The sequence below is a fragment of the Dasypus novemcinctus genome, chromosome 6 (assembly GCF_030445035.2).
Source record: "Dasypus novemcinctus isolate mDasNov1 chromosome 6, mDasNov1.1.hap2, whole genome shotgun sequence".
In the NCBI taxonomy this organism is placed as follows: domain Eukaryota; kingdom Metazoa; phylum Chordata; class Mammalia; order Cingulata; family Dasypodidae; genus Dasypus; species Dasypus novemcinctus.
In genome coordinates, this window is record NC_080678.1 from 50,617,463 (window position 1) to 50,643,100 (window position 25,638).

The 25,638-nt window shown below is 40.2% G+C and overlaps 1 protein-coding gene across 7 annotated transcripts in view; it reads left to right on the forward strand.

Moving 5' to 3' along the window:
• The window catches only part of PLCE1 (phospholipase C epsilon 1), a 384,952-nt gene that overhangs the window by 114,811 nt on the left and 244,503 nt on the right, over window positions 1-25,638 (forward strand). Inside the window, exon 1 of one of the 7 annotated variants that reach the window (XM_058298792.2) lies at window positions 18,702-19,028. The exons of 3 other annotated variants lie outside the window; for them this stretch is intronic. The gene's annotated coding sequence lies outside the window, so the exon portion shown is untranslated. Of the gene's footprint in view, window positions 1-18,701; window positions 19,029-25,638 lie in introns of those variants that run through there. 3 more of the 7 variants (XM_058298795.2, XM_058298794.2, XM_058298791.2) reach the window with 3 other exon arrangements.

A 25,638-nucleotide genomic window follows, 5' to 3' on the forward strand; every position in this document is an offset into this window, starting at 1 on the left:
CCATCGCAAGTTAACAAAGATAATATTATTTATTTTCTTGAGAGTTTTTGCCTAGAGTAAAGACTGTACAGTGGTCAATTCGATAGATAACTTGAGGTCTTTTGAATCAAATTAAGCTCACATTACTGTCAGATGATCTGCGTTCAAGGCTGAAGATCTTTTTTAGGGTTAGAAGGGTCCCTGTGAATTGAGCATTTTAGGGCTGTGCTGTGTCTTTTCTGAACTGAACATTGTTGTCTTTTTTCCTGCCAGTAGGTGGAAATAGAACTGAATCTTTCAGCACTTGCCTTTTCAGCTGCATCCTGGCAGGATTCCATTAATTTCTGCCTCAAAGAAGGGGAAAAAAAGAAATCCTTAGGAAAAAGGTTATCTTGCAGTCAGACTAGAAGATAGTGGCTTTAGCTTCTTAGAAGGCCAAGGTGCTGGAAGCAGCCGCTGGCAACTGTGGGTCTCCCATGAGCCCTGCTGCACACCTACCGTGAGTGGGGGCTTTTCCCTGTTCTGACTACAGGTCCTTTTCCACGACTTTTACTCCAAGTTTTAAACATTTGCACTTGCTGTCCAATTGTGTATATGAGTTTTTTGCCTAGAAACTACATTTTTGAAGTAAAATTGCTAAACTGAAACAAATGCTTAAATGGATAAAGTAGAAAAAGATAGTCTCCCACTCCTGGTCCCCCCTCATCTCCCCCAGTTATTCAACTTTTTGTTACATAACTATCCAAGCTCTTTTCTATACACATGCATTTATATATCTCCATTTACCTAAAATCACCATCATATAATTTGTCATTCTGCATCTTGCTCTTTTCACTTATCAATGTATCAGGGCTGCCTGTTTCAGTTGATTAGCTCCAGATGAGTGATTCCTTCCCCCCCACCCTCCACCCCCGCCCCCCAGGAGATTCTAGGCAATGTTTCAGGATGTTTTTTAATTGTTTTTACTTGGGGAAGGGTGCTCTGGTATCTAACGGACAGGTATGCTGCTAAGCATCTTGTATTACACAGGACATTTCCCACAACAAAGAATTTTCTGGCCTCAAATGTCATTAGCGCCGAGGTTGAGTACTGTGCCCCGAGAACCTCCTTCTTGGCGGTAGATGCAGACTCTCTACTGTGTGGATTCCCAGTCTTGTATCAATCCATTTTCCTATGGCAGTCACTAAAGCTCTTGGTCATTAAATGCAGTGTTGAAATGAGCATTCTTTTACATCTTTGTGCACTTTGAGATTTGATTTCTGCAAGAAAAAGACACGAGACCAAGATGTCTGAATTTAGTAACTTTATTTTAAAAGTGAAAAGTGGTACTTTATATCCCCAGCCCCCTATCCATTATTACAAAAAGCAGAGTACATTTGAAAACTGAAAATTTTTTCTTAATTTTGCAGAATGTTTAACTGGTGGCAAAATCTGACTTGAACTGACATGGGAGTCTATTTACAGATGATTCCATCTAGTGTGAATATTTGCACATTTTGTTGCAGAGCTATTAATATGTTTGATTATGGAATGCTGCCTCAGACTGATGGAGGTGTTATGTAATGTATGTCATAAGCATCTCATTGATTTTTTTTTTAATCTGAAAAAAATCAAATTATAAATCTCTTAACTTTTTGATGAACAGTCATTTGATAATCAAACCTATTTGTGTTAAAGGAACAGTTTGTTTCAGGAATTTAATATTGAATGACATGGAACATTTTTGGGCCTACAAGTAGTGAGGTCACTGGCTATCCTTAATTGTTGGAATGAGGAGATAATTGTGATTTTGATGGTTTTGTTTTCAGCATCTAAAACCCTTTTAAGGGTGATTATTGATCTTATAAAGAAAAATTACATGTTTTCAACATCCTGGTTTTATATGCAAATGAGTCCCACAGAAAAGAAGCATGACCTTGAGAAGCATTCCTTGCTTTGATATATATGAATATTATTTAAAATAATGACAATACCTAACACATACGGAGTGTTTCCTGTGTTTCATGGGTAACAAGCGTTGCCAAGTCTGACCTTTACAACACTTCTACAGAGGAGACTTCATATCTTCATTTTATACTTAAGGGAGTGGGCTTCAGAAAGTTCATGAATTGTGTAAGGTAACATAAATGGGAAGGAATGGAACCCAAGCCTGCCGTTGGATGTGCTGTATTCCCTAGTATTATTCCAATTAATTTCCCTCCATGTGGACAGAGTTTTAATAGTTCTGCTTTGGTAGCCATTACAGAAAAAAATCTCGAGGGAAAAACAGATAGCTCCAAGCTGCTTTTTCTCTCAAGAGGCTATACTTGGGCTTGAGAGCATTTGCAAATGTCACAGTCAGGTGAATATTTTCATCAGAACATTAAGAGAAAGTCATTGGAGCAAATCTGAGGTCACGCAGCTCTGCCACCAAAGAACTCCAGTACCTAGTGTTGTTTGAAATGAGAACACTTTAATGTCCTCCCTGGAGCCTGAATTTGATGTGATACCAGGGAAATGCTTTCAGTTACATTTATTTCTCTTGGCTCAATCCCAAGAATATGTCAGTTTCCATTATGAAAATTTCAGGTGTAAAAATATTATCTTCTTTTCTCTACAGTAGAGCCAATGGGAGAAATTCCTGTCCAAAGCCAACTGGAATCTCTGATTCCTGAATACTTTACGTGTGACCAGCTTAGGCTGAGTAGCACCCAAAACAGATGCTCCTAGGTTGTTTTTTTTTAAGCCACCACATGGACATGATCTGTTCTGCTGCTTCCTGGCCCAGAGAGTTTCTCCAAAAAGCAATAAACAAGGAACCTTTCCATTCCTCCGCCAAGTCTCCAATGCTGCTTTCCCCTGTGTCCTCTGTAGCTCAATTTACTGACTTGTTTTAAAGTTTCAAGTTCATAATTGATTTTATTTTAGTGCAAAGGAATCTTAGGGTATGAAGTGTATACAGACCAGTTAAGTACTTATGTTATTCCTTTGCCTGCTGAATTTTTATTGTTGCTTTTAAATATGTCTGTCAACTTTTCACCCATGATCCCTCATGCTTGGTCAAAATACAGGGTGAGTTCTCTTTGGCTCTTCAGTGTTTGAAGAAACACATATACCAGCCTTGTCTCTCATTGAAATGCTCTTCCTCACAGCATCCCCAGACCTTTTTTCCATGGCTGTTTCTTTCTTTTTTAAGATTTTATTTATTTATTTTTCCCCACTCCCTTGTTGTTTGCATTTGCTGTGTCGGTTGTGTGCTGGTCTTTTTATTTTTATTTTTTTTAAAGATTTATTTTATTTATTTCTCTCCCCTTCCCCCCACCCCCGCCCCAGTTGTCTGTTCTCTGTGTCCATTCACTGCGTGTTCTTCTTTGTCCGCTTCTGTTGTTGTCAGTGGCACGGGAATCTGTGTCTCTTTTTGTTGAGTCATCTTGTGTGTCATCTCTCCGTGTGTGCAGCACCATTCCTGGGCAGGCTGAACTTTCTTTTGCGCTGGGCGACTCTCCTTACGGGGTGCACTCCTTGTGTGTGGGGCTCCCCTATGCAGGGTCACCCCTGCGTGGCAGGGCAGTCCTTGCGCACATCAGCACTGTGCATGAGCCAGCTCCACACGGGTTAAGGAGGCCCGGGGTTTGAACCGCGGACCTCCCATGTGGTAGACGGATGCCCTATCCACTGGGCCAAGTCCGCTTCCCTGGTCTTCTTTTTAGGAGGCACTAGAAACCAAACCTGGGACCTCCCATGTGAAAATGTGGAAGGAGGTGTCTAGTCGCTTGAGCCACCTCTACTGCCTGCTTTGTTGTATCTCTTATTATGTTTTTCTCCTTGTGTCTCTTGTTGCATCATCTTGTTGCATCAGCTTGCTGTTCATCATGTCAGCTTGCTGTCTTGCTTGTCTTCTTTAAGAGGCAACAGGGAAAGCGGATGTGGCTCAACTGATAGAACATCCGCCTACCATATGGAGGGCCCAGGGTTTGATCCCTAGAGCCTCCTGACCCATGTGGTGAGCTGGCCCATGTGCAGTGCTGCCGTGCACAAGGAGTGCCATGCCACGCAGGGGCGCCCCCGCATAGGGGACCCCATGCACAAGGAATGTGCTCCGTAAGGAGAGCTGCCCCGTGTGAAAAAAAAAAGCACAGCCCACCCAGGAGTGGCACCACACACATGGAGAGCTGATGCAGCAAGATGATGCAACAAAAAAGAGATGCGGTTTCCCAGTGCCACCTGATAATGCAAGCGGACACAGAAGAACACACAGCGAATGGACTCAGAGAGCAGACAACGAGGGAAAGGGGAGAGAAAAAAATAAAAATAAATCTTTTTAAAAAATTGAATAAAATAAAAAAAGAGGAACCAGGATCCAAACCTGGGACTGCCCTGTGGTAGGCAGGAGCTCAACTGCTTGAGCCACATTCGCTTCCCCATGGCTAATTCTTAATTCTGCTAAAAACTTTACAGGTTCAAGCTCCTTAATGCCTCAGGGCTTTTGCATGTTTTGTACATGCTCTGCCTGGGACATGCTCTCCTGCCTACCAGCTTGTTTTTACCTGTTTATCTTTCAGATCTTAACTCAACTTTCACTTCCTCAGGGAAACCTTTCCCAACCACCATGCCAAGATATCAGCCATTAATGTGTGATTATTTCATGAAAGTCCATCTCTACCATAATACTGGACACACTTGTAGCCAGGGGGCATTCAAAATATCCCACTGCAATAAAAATTTGTGCAGTGAACGAACAAGTAAGGCATCTACTTCTCTTGGTTTCCAGTCCTCTCCTCTGCATTTTGGCTTTATTTTCTGAACTAATATTTTCTCTGAAATGTTTGCGTTTCTTCCTATCTCTTATCTGTCCTTCCTGCTGCTGCCCTAGGCCTGCCTTCTCCCTATCCTTATCCAGGGCATCATGCTTCCTACTCTGGGTCCAGCCAGAATCCTCTGAAAAAGCAGCTCATCCGGGCACTTGTCTTTTCTGTTGTTTCTCTTTAGTATCAGTGGGCTGTTTTAAGTATAGTTGATTTGCTGGTCAAGAAAACACAGAGAATTTTATGACAAACAGCTATGTACCCACTGCCCATACTTTAAAATGTCAACATTTTGCCATGTTTGCCTCAGATTTTTTAAGAAGTAAAATGTGCAAAGCCAGCTGAAGTCCCCATTCTCCACCCCTCATCCTCTCTCCTCAGAGGTAACCACTATCTAGACCTGTCCTTGAGAGACCCTAGGAGTTCAATAGGAAGTGTGGCATTTCTGCTAGCCTTACTGATGGTGTTACCTCACTCTTTGTTTTAAATTTGATTTCCCTGATTACTAGTAAGGTTGAGCATTTTTCATATTTATTGGATATTTAGGCTGTTTCTGTGCTTTGCCTATTTATAATTTTTTTGCTTATGTGTCTCTTTGGTTGTTTGTCTTTTTTCTTACTGATTTGTAAATTTCTCTCTATATATGGATTTTTCCTTTGCCTGTTACATGTGTTGCAAATACCTTCACCTACTCTATAACTTGTCATTTGGCTTTGTTTATAGTATCATGTGTTCTACAGAGTTTTAAATTTTAAGGTAGTCTAATTGTATACTCTTTTGTGATCTCTGTTTTTTATATTTTGTTTAAGAAATCCTTCCCTACTCTGATAATGTAAAGCTATTCTCCTACATTTTCCTCATAAGGTTTTAAATGTTTTGCTTGTCATGTTTTGATATTTTATCCAGGGTTTGCTTTAGAGATTAGGTAGAAATGTCATGTATTTATTTATTTTTTAACAAATAAATTTTATTGATAAATATTAATTAAGCATACAATTCATCTGAAGTGTACAATCAGTGGTATTTGTATAATTACACATTTGTGCTTTTATCACTTCAATCATTATTAGAGCATTTTCATTACTTCAATAATAATAATAATAAACAAAAAACAGATAAACAAGAAAATTCTTCACCTCTCAATCTCTGTTTGTTTCCCCTGCTGTACATCACTTATTTTAACCAAACTGCCATATAGAGTTGAGTGTATTTCTTCCTTTGCCATCCTAATACCTCTTTTTTTCTTGTCTTATTACACTGCTTAGTACCTCCAGTGCAGTATTAAATAGACAACCCTTCAGCCAAATGCCAAATATATTTAACTTGATTATACCAACAATCGATAATATAGGTATTATTATCTCAACTATATAGGTGAGGTGACTGAAGTGTAGAGAGGTTCAATAATTTTTCTAGAGTCACACAGCCAGGAAGTAAATAACAGCCATGATTTAAATCCATATCTGAGTGACTTCAAAGTCAAACTGCTTATTTTGCCTCTAGTCACAAATGAGTTGAGAAAAGGTATCTCCTGCTCTTGCTCAGATCCTCTGTTTCTAATGAGGAAAGAAAATTTTATTGAAGAGATGCCAGAAAAGCACTTCTAGTGTGTCTGAACAAAATGAATGTTTGGTTTAGATCTGCCAAGAGCAGATTGACTTAGAATACTTTATAGCAGGAGGGTTAAAGTAGTAGATTAAAGAGCCATATAAGTATAAAATAGTTCTTATTGTAGATGGTATACACATTCACTCAGGTAATTTGATCGCCTTGTGGAGGAACTTCAGAATTGGGGAGTAGATCTGCATAGTAAGTTAACATTCTGACAATTATTAACAAGTTACAAATTGCTTTCCTTCCTCCCTCTCTTCCTTTCTCCTTTCCTTCCATCTTTCAATAAGAGGTTTGAAGAAGCCTATGAAGATCCATCCAAAACAAAAAAAAAGTAAGAAAATGAGAATATCAGGGCAAAGAGAAAATAAATATAGCAAAAATAAGCTATAATTCTTGCCTTGGTATCCTCATATACTTGCTAGAGATTGACTGCAGCTTGGCCCTGCGCTTCCTAGCAACTAAAACAAATGTCCAACTATATGATTCACAGTGGGCATGCGATCAAACAAGAAAAATTGTTTAGAAGATACCCGGCTCTTCCTAATTCTGAGACCAGAGAGAAGCTTCTGCTTGGCCCTTGTAAAGCAACCCGTTATGAAGCGGGCAGTGCTCAACAGCATCCTCTCAGTCGTGGCAACATGCCCCTGATTTGAATTGTGTTCCCCCAATGACCCTGAGCTCCTGGAAGGGGCAGATCAATGTCCGGCATAATGTATTTTTTAAACAAACCAATTTTATTGATACACATTAATAAAGGATACAGTTCATCCAAAGTATACAATCAGTGGTATTTGGCATAATCACATAGTTGTACATTCATCACTTCAATAATTACTAGAGCGTTTTCATTATTTCAATTGTACTGCTACTAATAAAAAAACAAGGAAAGTTCTTCACCTTTCAATCTCTTTATGCTTCTCCTGTTATATATTGCTGCTATTTCTGGCTATTGCATATTTATTTATTTTAAGCAGTTTTATTGAGATATATTCACATACAATATGATCCATCCAAAGAGCCATCTATCAATGGCTTTTAGTATAATTCCAATTTCATTACTCCAAAAAGAAAAACTGTATACCCGTTAGCACTCACCTCTCAGTTCCTCTATTCTTCCACAGCCTTATATAGCCACTAATCTAATTTCATTTTTATAAATTAATTTATATTTACATATTAAATAAATGGAATAATAAAAAATGTAGTACCTTGTGTCTGGTTCTTTCACTTAGCATATTTTTTTGTCTGATAGTAACATCTTCTTACATTAATATACATTTCTTCAGTTTCAAAGAAAAACAGTCTTATATATGTAGTATTACCCATATTAATATTTCACATGATGTTTTAGTAGGCTATACAGTCCCATGTTACATTTTTTAGCTTTCCATTTACATGACCTTATGCTTTCCCTTTCAACCACTGTCATACCCATAGAATAGCACTGCTAATTACAAACACTATGATTTGCTTTCACTTTTTCTATTTTAACACACAGCCTTTTTACCAATTCTTTACTAGTTAACTCTCAACTTTCCATTCTATAAATTCATTCTATTTTCTGGTGACCCATGTTCACGTTATTAACTCCATAAGCTTGCACAATCAATATATTTAGTTCTAAATAACAGAATCATACATTATTTGTTCTTTTGTGTCTGACTTGCTTCACTCAACATAAAGTCCTCCAGCTTCATCCATGTTGTTGTTTTACAGCTTCATATCTTCTTACAGCTGCATAATATTCCATCGTGTGTATATACCACAGTTTGTTTATCCATTCTTTGATTGATGGACATATGCATTGTTTCTATATTTTGACAATTATAAATAATACCGCTATGAACATCGGTGTGCAGATGTCTGGGTCATTACTCGCAGTTCTTCTGGGTATATACCTAGTAGGGATATTGCCAGGTCACATGGCAAATACATGTTCACCTTCTTTAGGAACTGCCAAACAATCCTCCACAATGACTGTGCCATTCTACACTCCCACCAACAATGAATCAGTCTTCCTGTCTGTCCACATCCTCTCCACACTTGTAGTTCTCTTTCATTTTAATAGATGGCATACTAGTAGGTGTGAAATTGTTTCTTAATGTAGCTTTAATTTGGATTTCCCTAGTCGCTAATTATGTTGACCATTTTTTCATAGGTTTTTTTTTTTATTTGCCATTTGTATTTCTTCTTTGGACAAATGTCTATTCAAGTTTTTTGCCCATCCTTTAATCGGGTTGTTTGTCTTCTTATTGTTGCGTTATAACGTAATGGATATTAAACCCTTATCAGATATTTGGTTTCCAAATATTTTCTCCCATTGCGTCAGCTGCTTTTTCACACTTTTCACAAAGTCCTTTGAGGTACAAAAATTTTGAGGAGGTCCCATTTATCTGTTTGTTTGTTTTTTGCATGTGTTTGGGTGTAAGATCCAGTAAACCACCACCTACCACAAAATCTTTAAGATGCTTCCCTTCATTTTCTTCTAGTTGTTTCATGGTCCTGGCTTTTATATTTAGGTCTTTGATCCTAAAGTGGATTTGAGTGGATTTTTACATAGGAAGTGAGAATAGAAGTCCTCTTCATTCTTTCTGTAGTTTATATCCAGTTCTCTCAGCTCTGTTTGTTGAAGAGACTGTTTTGTCCCATTAATGTTGCTTTGGTAGGTTTGTTGAAAAGCAGCTGGCCATAGAGGTGAGGGTTTATTTCTGGACTCTCAATTCTATTCCATGGATCGATATGTCTATCTTTATGCCAATATCATGCTGTTTTGACCATTGTAGCTTTGTAAGGTGGTGAAATTCCTCCCATATTATTCTTCTCTTTTAGAATGATTTTGGCCATTCACATGCATTTTATCATCCAAATTAATTTGGTAATTACCTTTTTTATTTCTGTGAGGTAGGCTGTTAGAACTTTTATTTGGTTTGCTTTGAATCTATAAATCAGTTTGGGTAGGATTGATATCTTCATAATATTTAGCCTTCTAATCCAGGAACATGGAGTTTCTTTCCATTTGTGTAGGTCCTCTTTGATTTTTTTTAGTACTGTTTTATAGTATTCTTAGTAAAAGTACTGTGCTTCCTTAGTGAAATTGATTCCTAGGTATTTGAGTCTTTTTGTTGGTATTGTAAATGGAATTTTTCCCCTAATTTCCTCCTCAGATTATTCAATACTAGTGTACAGAAGTATTATTGATTTTTGTATGTCAATATTATACCCTGCCACTTTGCCAAATCATTTATTAGTTCAAGTAGCTTTGTTGCAGACATTTAAGAATTTTCTAACTATAGGATCATATCATCCATGAATAGTAAGAGTTTTACTTCCTCTTCTCCTATTTGGATGCCTTTTAATTTTCTTTTCTTGTCTAATTGCTCTAGCTAGAACTTCTAGCACAATGTTAAATAAGAGTAGTGACATTGGGCCTCCTTTTCTTGTGCCCTATCTAAGAGGAAAAGCTTTCAACCTTTTCCCATTGAATACGATGTTGACTGTGGGTTTTTTATATACGCTCTTTATCATATTGAGGAATTTTCCTTCTATTCCTATCTTTCAACGTGTTTTTTTTTTTTTTTTGCCAAATTAAGCTCTTTTAATAGATTGCATATATAGATGTTAGCCACACTCTTCAGTCTACTCTTTAAAGAGTAGAACTTTATATCCACTTTACATGCTTCAGATAAGATAGCCTCAAAGTGTTTTTATCAAGAAGGGATGCTGGATTTTGTCAAATGCCTTTTCTGCATTGATTGAGATGCTTCTGTGTGGGTTTTTTTCCCTTCAATTGTTAATGTGGTATATTATGTTAATTGATTTTTTTTATGTTGAACCACCCTTACACATCAGGAATAAATCCCACTTGGACGTGGTGTGTAAGTCTTTTGACATGCTTTTGGAAAGCAAGTATTTTGTTGAGAATTTTTTTTCAACTATGTTCATTAGAGAGATTGATCTGTAAGTTTCTTTTCTTGTGTCTTTATCTGGCTTTGGTATTAGGGTGATGCTGACTTCTTAAATGTATTGGGTAATTTTCCCTCATCTTCAGTTTTTTGGAAGAGGTTAAACAGGGTTAGTGTTGATTTTTGAATTACTTGGTAGAATTCATCTGTGAAGCCATCTCGTACTGGACTTTTCTTTGTTGGGAGATTTTTGATGACTGATTCAGTCTCTTTAAATGTGATTAGTTTGTTGAATTCTTATATTTCTTGTAGCATCAGCATAGGTTGTTTGTGCATTTCTAGGAATTTGTCCATTTCATCTAGGTTTATTTCATTAGCATAGTTTCTCCTAATATCCTCTTATAATCCTTTTTAATTTCTGTAGGGTCAGTTGTAACTTCACCCTTTTCATTTACGATTTTATTTGCATCTTCTCTCTTTGTTTCTTTGTTAGTCTAACTAATGGTTTGTCAATTTTTATTGATCTTCTCAAAAAACCAGCTTTTAGTTTTATTGATTTTCTTTATTGTTTTTCTGTCCTCAATTTCATTTATTTCTGCTCTACTCTTTACTCTTTCTTTCCTTCTGCTTGCTTTGGGAATGGTTTGCTGATCTTTTTCTAGTTGCTCCAGTTGTTCAGTCAGATCTTTTTTGTTACTGTTTGCTTAGGGTATTTTTTCCCACCTTTCACTTTCAGCTGATTTGTATCCCTGGGTCTAAGGTGAGTCTCTTGTAGGCAGCATATGGATGGCTCTCTCTTTTTTTTAATCCATTCTGTCAGTCTGTATCTTTTGATTGGGGAGTTTAATCCATTCACATTGAATGATATTACTATAAATGCATTATTTATTTCCACTATTTTATTCTTGGTTTTCGTATGTCATGTCTTATTTTCATCTGTCTTTTTGTTCTTTTGGTTATCCTTTTTGGTATTCTTGCCTTCTACACTCTTCTCCAAACCTCTATCTCCTGTCTTTTCTTTCAGGCTCTACAGTTCACTTTAATATTTCCCACAAAGGCCAAAGGCAGATTCTTTTTTACAAACTCCCCTGGTTTCTGTTCATTTGTGAATACTTTCAACTCACCTTCATATTTGAAGGTCAGTTTTTCCCTATAAAGAATTCTCAGCTGGCACTTTTTCTCTTTCAGTATCCTAATAGTATCGTACTACTGTTGTCTTGCCTCCATGGTTTCTGATTTTAAAAATCTGCCATTGTGTCCCTTGTATGTGATGGTTTGCTTCTCCCTTGCTACTCTCAGAAATTTTTCTTTATTTTTGACATTTAACATTCTGTGTAATATGTATCTTGGAATAGGTTTCTTCAGATTCATTCTGATTGGGATACTCTGCACTTTTTGGACATTTAAGTTCATTTCTTTCCTCAGTGTTGGGTAATTTTCAGCCATTATTTCCTCAAATACTCTTTCTGCCCCTTTTCCTTTCACTTCTCCCTCTGGAACTCCCATGACACATATATTGTTGTGTTTTGTATTATCTTTCAACTCTCTGAGCCCCTGCTCAATGTTTTCTATGCTTTACCTTCTCTGTTGTTTTCTCTCTTCAATTTCAGCTGTTCTGTCTTCCTAATCACTTTTTCTTTCTCCTGTCATTTTGAATCTGCTCTTGTATGCCACTAATTTATGTATGTATTTATTTATTTTTAATATATTTCTCTCCTCTTCCCCACCCCCCCACCCCCCCCCCCCCGGTTATCTGCTCTCTGTGTCCATTTGCTGTGTGTTCTTCTGTGTCCACTTATATTCTTGTCAGAGGCACCGGTAATCTGTGTCTCTTTTTGTTGCGTCATCTTGTTACATCAGCTCTCCATGTGTGCAGTGCCACTCCTGGGCAGTATGCACTTTTTTCGTGCTGGGCGGTTCTTCTTACGGGGCGTGCTCCTTGCGTGTGAGGCTCCCCTATGTGGGGGACACCCCTGTGTGGGCACTGCACTCCTTACACGCATCTGCACTGCACGCAGGCCAGCTCACCACACGGGTCAGGAGGCCCAGAGTTTGAACTCTGGACTTCCCATGTGGTAGGTGGACACTCTATCCATTGAGCCAAATCTGCTTCCCTTAATTTAATTTTTTTAATGAGATACCCGGGATTGAACCCTGGACCTCGTACATGGGAAGCAGGTGCTCAACCACTCAGCTTCATCTAATGTGTTTTTTATTTCACCTATCATGTTTTTCATTCCAGTGAGCTCAGTTACTTTCCTATTAAGGTTTTCAAAAAATTCTTTGTGTTTGTTCAGTGTCTTCTTGATGTTCTTTATTTCTTTACTCATATTGCCTTTCAACTCATTAATTTGATTTTGAAAATTTCTATGCATCTCGATTAGTTGTCTCAACTACTGTGTCTCATCTGGGGCTTTGATATATTCCTTTGCTTGGACCATTTCTTCCATTTTCTTCACATGGCTTTTAATTTTTGCTTATGCATAGGCATCTGAGTATGATGATAAATTTACTCTGTTGCTCAATTTCCCTGTTTTGTAGGGATTTAGTGGCAGGAGACTGTATTATTACTGTTCTTTGATGCTTGGCTCCACCTGTTCTAGGTCTTTAGGTTTGTCCCTGTTATTTGCTCAAATCTGGGCCCTTGACCCAGTAATGTGTTGCAGACCCTCTTCCTGGAGCTTTGGGGAGGGAGGCTGTAAAGGCTGGAAAAAGCCTGTCTTATTTATTTGCTTTTCATTCCCTCACATGCACTTCCTTCGTTGGCCAGCAGATGGCACTCGTAAGAAGCCCTCCCAGTTCAAAGCCTGTTGGGAGTGTTTTTGCAGTAACATGGACTCGATCCATGTAACAGAAGTTCCTGCCTGGAGGCCAAGAGCCTTTCAAATCAAACTTTCTCAGAGACAGTTCTCTAACTTTTGCTCGTAACCGCTTCTCTTTTCTCGTGTACAAAATAATTCTACTCCCCTCCATGTCCTCAACAACCAGTCCCAGACAGTAGAAAGGGAGATTGGGAAGGTTGGATCTTTTAGTCCCATGCCAGCTGCCTAGGGAAACAATGGTGCACCCGCCCTGGAAGAGCTCATGGGTCACAGCAGACCAAATGTGTGGGTCAAAAGCTGAGTCAACCTTGGTCTGTGCCCCTCTCTTTCCTCTTTCCTGGGGAGGTGTATCCCTGGGGCCCCTTTGTCCGTAGCTGCGAGAATTCAAAAGTGTCTGTAGGGTGGGGGGGGATGCTGGTAGTGGCAGCTACAGTTTTTAACTCACAGTTTTGCTGTCTCAGTTCTTTTCCTTTGCCCCTGGTATCCCAAACCCTACAAGATTTTTTTTTTCCATTCTGCCTGTCCTCTAGCTGTTTTTCTAGAGCAGAAGAGAGTGCCGTGTCTTTCTAGTCTGCCATCTTCCGAAAAGTTCCCATATTACCTTTTAAGTCCAGACTTCAAGGTAAGACGTGCATTTCGTCAACCAGCAGTACCAGCCGACAGTTTAAAGCTGAGAATGGCTTTATGCTACAGAGGCTCCTAAGGCTAAATGGAAGCTATCCAGCCCAGACTTTGAACATTTAAACATTTCAAACTTATTTTTAACCCAACTTAAAGAAAAGGGATTCCCACAGTGTGAAGGAGGCAGCCACAGCTTTGTCATTTCCCATGGGATTAGGACTGAGGGAAGCTTCTTTTTGTTGGTAGAAGGAATGAGGAGACAGAGCAGGAGTTTGAGCTGGATGGAGAAGAACTGGCTTGGAAGTTTTGAGTCTGGGTCCTCAGCCAAGTGTCCCTTCAGCTTCCTTTCCTGCTTTTTCTACTTTCTCACCAGGGGCTGGACTTCTAGAAGTCCCTTTCGGTGCTGACAATCTATGAAACCATAAATGCCTCCCCTGGGCTACAGTTTAACATGAGCCCTCAGCTTTTTAGGAGGGGTTTTATAAGTCTGGGCCATTAAGAAATCATCTCTGTGTATTTTGTGCAGGTCTCAGAAAGGCACTGTCCTTTTGTTACCCAGTCATCGTATAGCCCAGTTTATTAATTCCTCATCAGATTTGGAGCCAGGAAAAAGTTTGTCTCTCTCATTGGACTCATATTTTTTTCTGATTGGACAATGTCGGTGAAATACTTCAGTGCATTGGTCTTACTGCTTTAGTTGCCAAGAAGGTCAGAGCTGAATGGTGGTTAGAGGTAGCAGATTCCCTCACACAACTGATGTCTCTAATTCCTTCTGAGACTGGATGTTGTTGCTGTTTTTGTTTAACTTTATGTACTCTAATATTGAAGCCACATGAAATCTTTTAGTGGCTTGAACAGGGATAAGTTATTTGTGCAGAACAGTAGAGTCCGTAGTTGAAGAACACAAGAATACTCCTCCTTACTGCCCTCTGCATCCATCATCTGACCCCTTTTCCACTGCCAGTGAATCTGAAATAACAACCGCCACAGTAACAACTAAGATGTTTTAAGGACTTGCTCGGGGGGCACTGTTCTAAGTACTTGACATGTATTTTCTCACTCAACAACCTTTGAAGACTATTACTATCCCTATTTTCATTACTCCGAAAAGAAAAACTCCACATCCCCTTAGCGGTCACCTCTAAAATTTTTTGCGGTGATGAATGTACAACACTGTGATTATACTAAAAGCCTTTGGTTGTCACTTTGGATAGATTGTATAGTTTGTGACTTTATCTCAGTAAAACTGCTTTAAAAAACATATCCCTATTTTACAGATAAGGAAAATGAGGCACAGAAAGGTGAAACACCTTGGCATGGTCTCACAGCTAGTGAGATACCATCTGCCTCATTCACTATTGATGGACAGGTAGGATAGGAGGGTCATACTAGACCCAAAGAATTCCTGGTGGCAGAGAGACCTTGGCTCACCTTTTATTGGCTTGTATGTGTGTGTGTATATAATTAGTATGCTAACCACAAACAAACAACCCCAACCTGGAAAAGAAGGGTGGGGGAGGATGAATTAGTGACTCCAGAAGCCTGAAGAAATCTTTCTGGCTTCTGACTATCCTGAGATCTATTTCGAAGTGATATGAGGGAATCCATGGAATTTCAGGAGTGTCAACCCATTTTTCGAATGTGTGTGGACTTGGGGCCATGGTTGGGGGATGGTTCGTGGGGCAGTCCAGATTCCTCGAGAGTTAGGTCCATTCGGAGGCCAGGGGGCTGCAGGGAGCCCTCCGTGACCATCAGGTGCCCTGTGCCTCCTGACAGGGTTGGGAAAGCATTCTCCAGGGCTCATCTAGGTCTAGAGTTGTCACTAAAGGAGGAAACAGTCGGCCCATTTGGCCACTGCCCCAAGCAGATTGGGAAGTAGAGGTTTTAGTGCCTTGGGTTCATACATCTTAGTACGAAATGCAGGGGTCTGTTCAAGAAAGGCCACGTGTAGGGGCAGCCTGGGAAATCACAGTGGCCAGTCATGACCAGGCTGACCAGCCAGGACTTGACTAGCAGACAGACTGGATAGGTACAGTCTTAATTTGTACGTGGGCTCAGCTGGGAATGTGCCCACATTCAATATGCAGATGTCTAAATGTGGCCAAATCATAAGACAATTTTTAAAACAATCTAGAATTTTACTTTTAAAAGGATCTCTCATTCAGTCAGTCAACAGATATTTACTGAGCCTCCCCCTGTGCCAGATGCTGGGGGGCACAGTAGCAAACAAGGTAATTGGGGGCCTGCTGATGGCAGAGCTCACTCCAGCTGGGCAAATAAATGATTCTGCAAGCTGTTGCCTCTGACGGGGTCAAGTGCTGGGCTTGGGAAGCCTTGTCCTTTCGAATCTCTTTGGTGGCTCTGCCTTTAATCTGAAGATGGTATCAATACTTGAAACATTTTTGGAACTGCTCTTTAGGAATTGCCTTCAGAACTGGTCTGGGCCACACAGGGAAATCCATCTCACTGCTTTATAGCCACACCTAGCTTATGACCGGAAAATGGTATTACCCAGCCTGATGAGCCACATTATTCCCCAGGCTTGGCTCTGGTTGACTTGCCTGTGAGCCAATGTTATGCCCATCCTCTAAGGATGGATATTTGCCATCCTTAGTAAGAGTAATTTGGATAATTTTGAAATAATTTCTCATTTACCTGAACACCCATCATCCTTTGTGCCTCTGTTGTATTTAACCCAAACTCAAATTACCAATTTCTGCCTCCATTTCCCCCACCAGGCTGGGAGCCTTTGGAGGGCAGGGCCACATGTCTGTATCCTCTGCAATGCCCAACATGGAACACATGTTCAAACGTGTATTTTTACTAAAATTGAATGTCCAGGTTCTGACAGAGGTTTCCAAAGAGGCATTCCAGAAGTGCTCCAGGGAACGAGAGTGTTTTTGGAACAATAGTGTATTGTAGAAGCTTTATGGGAGCTCTGGGATCTATCAGGCCTGGCTTCCAATCCCTGCTCCTCCCCTTTACTAGCTGTGTGGCCACAAGCAGATCATTCATTCTCTCTAAGCCTCTGTTTCCTCATCTGTGGAATAGGAATAATAAAACTTGCCTCACAGTGTGTTTATAAGAACAAGTGAGAATAAGCACAGAGCTTATCACACCATACATACTCAGTCAGTAGAAGCAGTCATTACTATTGTTATTGGGATGAATTCTCATTTGGATGCATCAACACTGATGTTTCTTTTTCTTTTTAGAAATGACTCACCCCACAGCAAGACAATTAAAAGTCATAGGTTATAGAAATTTCATACTGGAAGAAATTCTGGGGCCCATCTAGGTACAACCTGCTAATTTTACTGAGACCCAGAAAGGAAAATAGATTGTCTAAAGTCAAATAACTAGGTCATGGCAGAACTGGGTTAGGCATTTTATGTGGCATTTGATTCTTTTTTTTTTTTAAGATTTATTTTATTTATTTCCCCCCATCCCCCTTATTGTTTTTCACTTGCTAAGTCTGTTTGTCTTCCTTGTTTCCTTAGGAACAAAGATGTGCCAGCACTGTGCTAATAAACTTACATGCCTTACTTCATATAACCCTCACAACAACCCTATGAGGGTTTTGGAGCCAAATCTGGGACCTCTGATATGGGAGGGAGGAGCCTAATCACATGAGCCACCTCCACTCCCTGCTTTGTTGTGTCTCTCATTATGTTTTTCTTTCCCTGGTCTCTTGTTGCGTCATTTTGTTGCACCAGGCTGCCAGGCCTCCCCGTCGTTTCAGCTTGTTGTCTCCTTTAGGAGGCACCGGGATCCAAATCAGTGACTTCCCATGTGATAGGCAGGAGCCTCGACTCCTGAGCCACTTCCCTGGAAATGGATGCTTGCATCTACGCTTGGAGGTTTTACCTTCCTTCCAAGGGCCTTGCAAGCAGGCCAGGAGCCCTGGGGTCTGGCACTCCTGGGTGGTAAGAGCCAAGGATTTGGTATAATCACTCTGAGGAGCTACAAATATGCTTCCCACACCTTTCTAGAGTGACACTTTGTCCCTCTGCAGTAGGAGTACAATTGGCTGTGGTTATGGAGCACACCGGACAAACCTGGCACTGCTACTTATAGCTCACCAGCTGCTTAGCCTACCTGATCTTCGGTGTCCTCATCTATACGACCAGAACATTAACAGTATCTACCTCATAGGGTTGTTGTGAGGGTTAAATGAAGGAAGACATGTAAGGTTCTTAGCATAGTGCTGGCACATGGTAAACACTTTTAAAAATTTAGTGCTATGATCAATAATACATCCAAAAACAAATAGTCACCTACCCCAGGTGTCCCCACAGGTCTGGAGGTAACTGTTGATCCATCATGAAGACTTACCTGGTCTCTCTCCAAAGCAGGTACTTTTGACAAACCCCTTGTCTTCTAATTCTTTTCTCACCCAGCAGCAAGTGGCTTCTGGGTTCTTCCCATCCCCCCACAATGAGGAGCCATAAATGCTAAAGTAATTAATAGTGGTTGTCTATCAGGAATGTGTTGGGGGCCCCTGGGTTCAGTCCACTGGCCTAGATAAGCCTTTCTAGGGAGTTGCCTTTACCTTGAAGTCATTCACACCTTCAGGAACTCAGGTATCTGCAGCATGCCAGATGCCCACGTCCCTGGATTGATACCTTCCACCATTACCCATCAATTACCAGCTTCTTGACACATGAAAACACCCTGGGTTCTGTTTACTATCTATTTTAACCCCAGCTTAAACTATGGAAAAAAAGGGAGTTCTGAATCTCTGTGTGGAAAACAATATTCTCAATGAGTCCAGAACGATCAAAACAACCCTAAATTTACAGGGGCCAGATTAGTAAAACTGAAAGGTGATTTTCTTTAATCCAGAAAAGTTGTATTTCACAGCAGTTCTTGCAATGTCCTCCTGACTTTGGTCGAGGCTCTCCCATGATTCTGTATGTTGCATCATTTCAGTTCGGCTAATGTAAACACTCATCACCCTGCGCGTTGCAGGATTCTTCACTGTGATTTGAGATTGGGCTTCGCTCGGTGGGTCATTGTGGTGATTAATGGTTTCAGAAGGAAATGGGGCAGGAAGAGGCTTTGCAGAAATGGAAGAGGTGAGGCAGCACCATGTGAGATTCTGCAAAGGGATTAAGATTTGGCACAGGGCTTGGTTTCTGGCAGCCTCTTAACAGAGCCTCAGGAGAGGGAAGTAGGCTGTCAGCTGTGGCTTTGCACGCTCTCAGCCTGCCTTGAGGGTTGGTTGGCTCTTCTTCCTCTCTAAGGTACCCAATTTTACCTTGTTAAACAATGGATGTGGATGCTGGAGCCTTAAAGACGACCAGGTAAGGCTTTCCATTGTCTAAGAAGTCCCCGATGTTTTAATGCGAGGAATCCTGGGGGATGGTTCCTTTGCTAGCACCACTGTGCAGTGTTAGCCAAAATACAATTCCTCTGAGACATTTTACAAAGAGGATCAGGGAAGGTTCTTTACTTCTTAAGAAAGTTTCTAAAATGTCTTAGCCCAGAATATTTAACTATGGAGATATAAGTTTTTGTAAACTGAAATCACAGCTTTGAAATTACTACTTTGCATATTAATCTACAGTATTTTGAAAAGGATCTTGAGGGCTTGTTAGATGTTTATTTTCGTTCCTTTTTCAGTGGCTCATGGTGTGTTATATATAAACACAGAGCTTAATGAAAATTTCTCATTCATTATATTATTCCTGAATTAGCTTTTCAAGAAGTTAGTCTTTTTGTAGATTTTTGTTGTTGTTGTTTATCTTTGGCTTTTGTGAATAGAATAACCAGTAGCCTTAAGTTTAACTAAGTTTTGAAAGGGGAAAAAACTGTATTTATGAATTCAATATAAACCTTTGATAGCATCTTTGGTTGAAATGAGCTCTGAGTTGTTTGATGTTTCTAATGTACTTTGTTTAAAAAAAAAGCCACTTTAATGTAAATGTCTACAGTTTGTGAGAAAGGTGAGGCAGCTTATCTGGGAGCCATTTACTCACAAACATTAAGAGCCTGTTAGACCTTTGGTAAGATTAGCTCAAGCAGAGATAATTCAAAGAGTGGTTTTCTGCTTACCACCAACTCAATTCTGTTCCTTTTCTTAAAAAAAAAAAAATCTGGAGTTAAAAATAACCCAGAATAAAACTTGAAAACTGTTTTGTTTCTCTGTATTTGGCTAACTTCGTTGCAAAGTACTATGTTTAAGGAATTCAAGCTATGAAGACTACTCTTGAAATGGCTCACACAATTTTATCTACGAATTTCTATAACCCTTTTCAAGAGCATATGATGTTTTATGAGTATTAGGACTAAAATTTTCAATTAAGCATTAGTTCCTTCAACATCCGTATATGAAGGATAACAACCTTATGAATATAGCATGACAAATTATGGTTTTCTGATGTGGGCTTATTTTTTCCTGTGTCCAAAGTGTGGAATTGTAAAGTAAGGAAAGGGGTCGTTAGCACAACCCACTGCAGTGAGAGTGTGGGGTGTCTCAGTACAAGTGAATCTCTGTGGCATTTGGGGCAGACAGATAGATGCAGGGACTCCTGATCCTTATTATTCAATAGAAAATGAAGTGCTTGAGTTAAATTTAGGGACCTGATCCTGGTCTGCTTGGTTAGGAGAAAGGAGTGAGAGGAAAGGAAGAGATGGAGTGGAAGGAGGTCAAGCATTGAGTTGCTCTTTTTTTTTAAGTTTGATGAGCCCTTTTTAGTTCACATAGTCACAGATTGGCAGTAGTCTCTTGCATTTTGTATTACTTTAATCTGACTTTTTAGCCATTGTGTTTTCTTTTAGTGGGGTGGCTAGTAACAAAGCTAGCTTGAGGTTCAGTTAGAAAGGTTGCAATCTATTGGAAAAGAAAATCATTGTAAGGGTTAAAACATGCTAGTTCTTAATTGTGCTGTGTTGGTTCTCTTGTGATTGTTGAAGAACCAATATAGGCTCTTGTTACAAATGTTTTTCCGCATTGGAGCTTAAAAAATCATGCTGGACATGGTAAAACCTGATGCTGCCTTGACTTTACTCGTTGTCATGTTGGTACTTCCTTAAAGGATATCCCAAGTCCTCAAATATTTTTCAGAAAAACTAACTCAAAGTATAACTTTGCCAATATATTATCTTTTCCTCATTCTATCTTTTTCTTCCTTACCTGTTATTCTGTAGAGAGGGGGAATTATGCAGATAAACTTTTGAGGAACAATTGTCATGAGTTATCCTTCCCTTCTTAATGTACCCTTGATAAAGATTGTATTTGTGTGTTGTTTTTATTTCTATTGAAATAGTAAGACATGCACATGCTTGAGAAAAATTCAAACAGTTCAAAAAAATTAAACAATGAAATTGTCCAATTTCAGACACCCAGTTCTCCCGAGGCAGCCTCTGAGAGAATTTTGGAAAGGAATAAACAGACCTTTATTACAGTGCTTCCCACACTTTAGTGTACGTAAGGATCACCTGAAGAGTTTGTTAAAACACAGGCTTCCTGGACTCCACCCCAGAGATGCTGATCCTATCAGAATTTTCATTTCTGGTAGTTCCCAGGTGCTGGAGCTGCCTGACCAGGACCACATTTTGAATGGCACTGCCTTAAAGTTTAGAATGCCTCTATCTGCAGCAGATTTTCACTTTTTCTCCCTCGCTTTTCAGAAAGGCTTCTGCTGGAATTAACAGCCCTGGTAGATAACACACTGGGTGAAAACAGTGGGGACAAAGAAATTGCAATTCTATAATCAGAATTTGGGTGGGGAGAGAGGTTGTGATGGGGAAGGCATTCAGTGTGAATAACTGTGGCATATGATGGGTCCATACTGAGCTAAGGGCACTGCCTTGTGACTGGTCCACAGTAAGTTCTCGCTGAGATTACAGTTTCAAAAGATGCCATCAATGAAGTGTGCACAGCCTCTGTTAGAAATTGCTTTTTTAATAGATTGTAATTTTGAAAACATTTACACTCATTGCACATAAACACACATAAAAAGTTACCCTGTCTCTGCCCCCTTTTATCTCTGCTTCCCTGTCAGTGGCACACATCTGCTTTGTCTTGTTGCAAGTGGCACATGTGGATCCACTTGACAATGAAATTTGGGGTCATTCTTTGGTATAAGGCAGAGTGTTTTCCATGGGACCAGCTTTTGTAGGACTAAGGTTTGTCCACATTGATTGACTCAATAAATGTTTATTACGTGCTGGATACTGCTGAGCACTGGGGGTACAGCAGTGAGTTGGACAGACATGGTCCCTGCCTTCATGAAGCTTGGGGTACAGTTGGTATTCCTAGCAAGGCAGAGGAGGTGTAGCTCAGCTCCGAGATGGAGAAGGAAAAGGAAGGGAGGACCATAATATCTGAAGCACACTGTAGGTGCTTAGTAAATGACTAACTGTACGAATGGATCCCTTCTAGCTAATGGTCAGCTGAATTATGTATTTACTTAGTGCAGTCATAATATTAGGGCTTTAGGGGATGGATATCTAGGAGAGTGAAATAGTTCTTGCCCTCAAGGAGTTTGCTGTGCAGGGTAGATGACACAACTCGTAACAGTTCAGCATTTTACCAGTCAGAGCAAGTTTCCCCATACCTTGTGTCCTCCAATTCTCAAAATGTATTATGAAGTGAGCAGGATAATAAAATATGAGCACTTGTCTCTGACACATACTTCTACCACTTCCTAAATGAGCTGTTGCTACAAGAAGAGCAAAAAGGTAAAACAAGTATTATGTTTTATTTATTTATTTACTTATTTCATACCTGCACATGCTTGGCCACCACAAGACACCAGCTGAATTCACACTGCTTAGACATAATTTCCATCTTATGTCCTGCAACATGGAGACATACAGAACCAGCAGGCCTGTGTGTATAGTAGAGAAGGGTTTATCTAGCTGTGTGTGTTCAAAAAATGATTTCTTCTTTGGGGTCGGTTCAGCTTAGGACCCAGTGGGTCAGCAAATTGCACCTAAGAAGAAAGAATTGGGGCAGCCACTGCAGACCTAGGTAGGTACAGCATATAGGAAAGCCTTGGAGAGTTCCAGAATCATGATAATGTTTTTTTGCGATAGTTGGCATAGGGATTTGCAGATGGACACCAATTGAGTAAAGATAGTCTGGTGAGTGATGTGAACAGAGGTAGGAAATCAATAGGCTGGAAGCTGGCCCCAGAGGTAAGATGCCCAACTCCCCCTTTTGGTCCCTGAGAATACAATGGGAAGGTACTGAAGGCTAATTTAGGAACTGAGAAAGAATAAAGATCAAAACCTTCTGTGGTGGTCACTGAGCTGTAGACCATTTCTACCAGCATACAAGAGACAGCTAGCACTTGTAGGTCCTACGGAGAGCAGGAGACAGGGTGTAAGAAGGCTGTGGAGTCTTTCAGGAATCAAAGACTGTCTTGAGATAGCTGACAAAGGAGGATAAGAAGCCAGAGCCTTGAAGAAGATTATTAGAGTAATTCAAGGAGCCTCACCATAAAAATGCCATCAGGAAATGCCCAGTGGGTGGAAATTGTAAGTAGTTAATGGAAATATGGCAGCAGACAGGGGTTATGGGCCACCTGATGAGGATAATGAGATTGGGCTGGACTGGGACTGGCCAAGCTAGAAAATCAGGCCAATTAGTAATAATGAGGGTGTTTACTTGCTTGTGGATTGGCAAAATACCTCCCTGGGATGAATTTGGACAAATGATCATTTCCTGTGCTAATGATTTTACAGAAGCAAAGGAAGAGAAATACCATAGAAGGTGCAGGGTATCTCTGTGTGTGAGCCCACTGTAATTTAATGAACTTAATATGTTTAACATCAACCTTCTGGTACAAGAGCTGAAAACCAACAACGTGTATACATGACAGAAGCTCTAAGAAAACATGAGTAATAATTATGGGGAAAAAATGTTAGTAAACCTCAAGAAACTTGCCAACTATTTTTTTGGGGAAGCACCTAATATGACAAAATCCAAAAAACCATTTTGGTGGACGTGTTTGAGAAGAACTAGCTTCCTTTACTTACCATGCCTTCTTTGGCCAAAAAGATAAGAATAAACAGACACTTGCTAAACCCTGACTTTGCGCCAGATGGTGGGCTACACCTTCTATTTTGCTTTACTTCCTTTTTCCCTAGTAGCCCTGGGGCAGCTCAGAGAGGATGGTTCAAGGTACATTTTTCATGTTCATAAGAAAAATATGTCTTCTCAAAAAAGAGAACGTTAGTTCTGTTGGGCAGAATAGGGAAACCCAACAAGAAGCCCACAAATAAGGTCCACACATAATTTAAGGAGCATCCTATAAAGAACAGACATTAAAGAAAAAATAAGAGGGACTTTTAAAGTAATTAAAGTGAAGGAGCCAGCCAAAGGGCCAGTGAAACCTTTTTAGATGAACAGAACACTCCTTTGAGCATGAAAAGGAGCCAGCAGGGATAATAAACTCTTTGCTTTGGTCTTTATAGAGAAATATATCAAAATGAATATCACTCTCAAATCATCTTTAGAAGCAGAGGTACTAGATCAAGTAGTAGTAGATGCACAGAATGTTCTAGACCTAGTTGACAAACTGGATGTGGATAAATCACTGGGACAGGTTGGCATTCCACCAAGAGTTATAAAGAAATTCAAGGGTGAAATCACAGGGCTGTTGTTTAAAACAGCTAATTTTTAGCTTCAAAAGTCCAGCATCCCTCTTAACTGTCACTGTCTGCTAAAATTGCCAGACTCCATCTCTCTGTGCTATGTTATTCGAAGGCAAATTACAAATAAAATAAGAAAATACATTTTAGACAGCAGTGATTTAGGATTCCCAAACCCTGTTGTGTCTCCATCTTGGAAAGCCTTTCTACATTTCATTCTTGAAAGTACTGAGAATTACCCAGCCCCTTACAATCATGTAACATAATTTTATATTCATGTGAACTCAATAGCAAAAGCATAAAGAAACAAATGGGCAGTGACTCAGTATTCAAGAAAGTATTCATCATACACTGCTGTGTCACTAAAGGGAGAGAAGTTTCCTGCCACCTCAGAAAAGGGAGGGGGTCCATTATTGTCTGTTAATTAAATAAATGGCAGGTGAAGGATTTGAAAACTAATCAGGTTTCTACCCATAACTGCACAGTCCATCCTGCACAATTTTCCTAGTGGTTTGAATCTGCTCCCACTCTAAGGCCTTCTTCCCTTCCTCGTGGCCCAGATTTCATCGAGCCCTGGAGTCCAGGTGCTGTGTTCTCTGTTTTTCTGCAGGTATCCCTAGTTTTCTGTCACCCATGGGCTGCAGTGCACATGGCAGGAGTAGAATGGGAGAGGCTTGGCCAGGGTCAGAGTCTGTGCTAGGTAAGACCAACAGGCCAGTATAGGGAGTTGGTCAGAGTCAAAAGCTAACAGGAATAAACAAGGAGTGGGGTGAAGGGTCTCGAGCATCGAATGATTGCTTTTTGAGCTCCTCGACTGTGCCAGGCCTTGTGCTGGGGATACAAATATGAAGGAAAGTTGTTGTGAGAAAAATAAACAAGTTAACAATTACAGTAGACCAGGGTTTCTGAAGCTCAGCACTCTTGACCTTTTGGGCTGGATACTTCTTTGTTGTGGAGGCCATCTTGTGCATGTAGGATGTGTAGTACCATCCCTGGCCTTGACCCACTGGATGCCAGTAGCCTCCTCTGGTTATGACAACCAGAATGTCTCCAGACATTGTCAGATGTATCCTGGGGACAAAATCGCCACTGGTTGAGAGTCACTGCGGTAGAGTACTCTACCTGTCCAAACAGAGCAGGAATAGGCCGTTATGGGGGCACCTAGTAGGGCCCTGTAACCCAGACCTGGCAGTGAGGAAACGCTTCCTGGAGGAAGTCTTATCTAAAGGATACCTGTGAGTTTGCAGGAGGAGTGCTGAGGGCAGGGCTAGTAGTCCAGGTGGAGGGAACAGCTAGGCCTGGAGACAAGAG